The 1,230-nt window shown below is 53.8% G+C and overlaps 1 protein-coding gene across 1 annotated transcript in view; it reads left to right on the top strand.

Annotated features, from left to right (window-relative positions):
* The first annotated feature begins 231 nt into the window (after positions 1–231).
* SULF1 (sulfatase 1) overlaps positions 232–1,230 on the top strand; it is a 123,671-nt gene continuing 122,672 nt past the window's right edge. Inside the window, exon 1 of the mRNA XM_009886215.1 lies at positions 232–549. The gene's annotated coding sequence lies outside the window, so the exon portion shown is untranslated. The remainder of the gene's footprint in view (positions 550–1,230) is intronic.

The following is a 1,230-nucleotide window of genomic DNA, read 5'->3' as shown; positions in this document are numbered from 1 at the left end:
GACCCGCCATAAAAAGATTTTAGTGTTGCTCTTGTGCTTCTGTGCATCCCACAGCGAGGGGGTCCCAGTGGTCCCTTGGGAATACACGGAGTTGTGAGAAGTAACACAACTGGCCACCAGACTAATCCACTCCTTCTACCTTCCCCCTAGTCCCTCCCCCTTCTGCTCTTTTTTTTTTTTTTTTTTTTCAATAGCAGCCCTTTCTCAAAATCTCAGGTTACTTTGCTAAAGAGTTCTCAGCCCTATAGTTTCTGCCCTTGTCTCTGCCTCCAGCTCCTTAAGAGCCACCCAGCCCCAGCGATTGGATTGGGCAGCCCGTCTTGACACACCACTGTGCCGAGTGCTTGAGGACGTGTTTCAACAGATGGTTGGGGTTAGTGTGTGTCATCACACTCGAGTGGGGATTAGGGGAGAGAGGCAGCCTTGCTGGAGCTGTGTGGTCTTCCCCAAGTGTGAGCTGCAAGCAAAAGAAGAACTACCTAGCTTTGGGGGAGAAGAGAGAGGAAGCGCTTCCAGCAGCTCAGAGGGAAAAATAAAGCCCCACACTCTGTTCAGGTAAAGTAAAAGGCACCTCATGCTTCTCTCTCTTTCTTTTTCCTTCACGGTTTTCGGGAGGAATGCTAGCGCAGCACACTTGTCAAAGCCAGTTGCTGCTGCCTTATCAATGCTGCTATTGTACGGCTGACAGATAACAGCGAGCGCAGCCTGATGCTTGGCTGTCTTCATCGAGCTAACACTCTTAACGCAGCTAAGGTCACGCTTTTGAAGGTGTAGATTAGCAAATCTCTTCTGGAGCGGCGTATCTTAACCCCGGCGGGTGACTCCTCTCGCCGTCTCCCGCGGGCGCCGCTCCCCTCTCCCGCGCACACGTGCTGTGCGCGGACCTCCCGCGGCCGCGCAACGTGCGTGGCTGTGGCTGCGGGTGTAAACGCCTCCGTGTCTCTCGACGGGGTCGTGGAAACTGCGTGGTGGCGGCGTGTGTGTGGGGGGGTGGAGGGACTGGCGGGGAAGGAATCGCGGCAGAGTATTTCCCAGGTTTTGAGGAGGATGCTTGAGCAGCGTGCAGCCTGTCTGGGGCTCAGCTGGGAGGCAAACCAGAGCGTTTTGAAAGTGCATTTGAGATGTCTATAAAGTTTGAAGACTCCTTTATAGAGACCTGGCTGGGCTTCTGATGCTCGGTACCGAGGTGGTTTGGCTTACACATGGGCTTAAGTTAAGAGAAAATCGGGA

This window comes from Charadrius vociferus, unplaced genomic scaffold (genome assembly GCF_000708025.1).
Source record: "Charadrius vociferus isolate BGI_N301 unplaced genomic scaffold, ASM70802v2 scaffold885, whole genome shotgun sequence".
NCBI classification, from domain to species: Eukaryota; Metazoa; Chordata; class Aves; order Charadriiformes; family Charadriidae; genus Charadrius; species Charadrius vociferus.
Note: the sequence above shows the minus strand (reverse complement) of the source record. Positions and strands in the feature narration are given on the sequence as shown.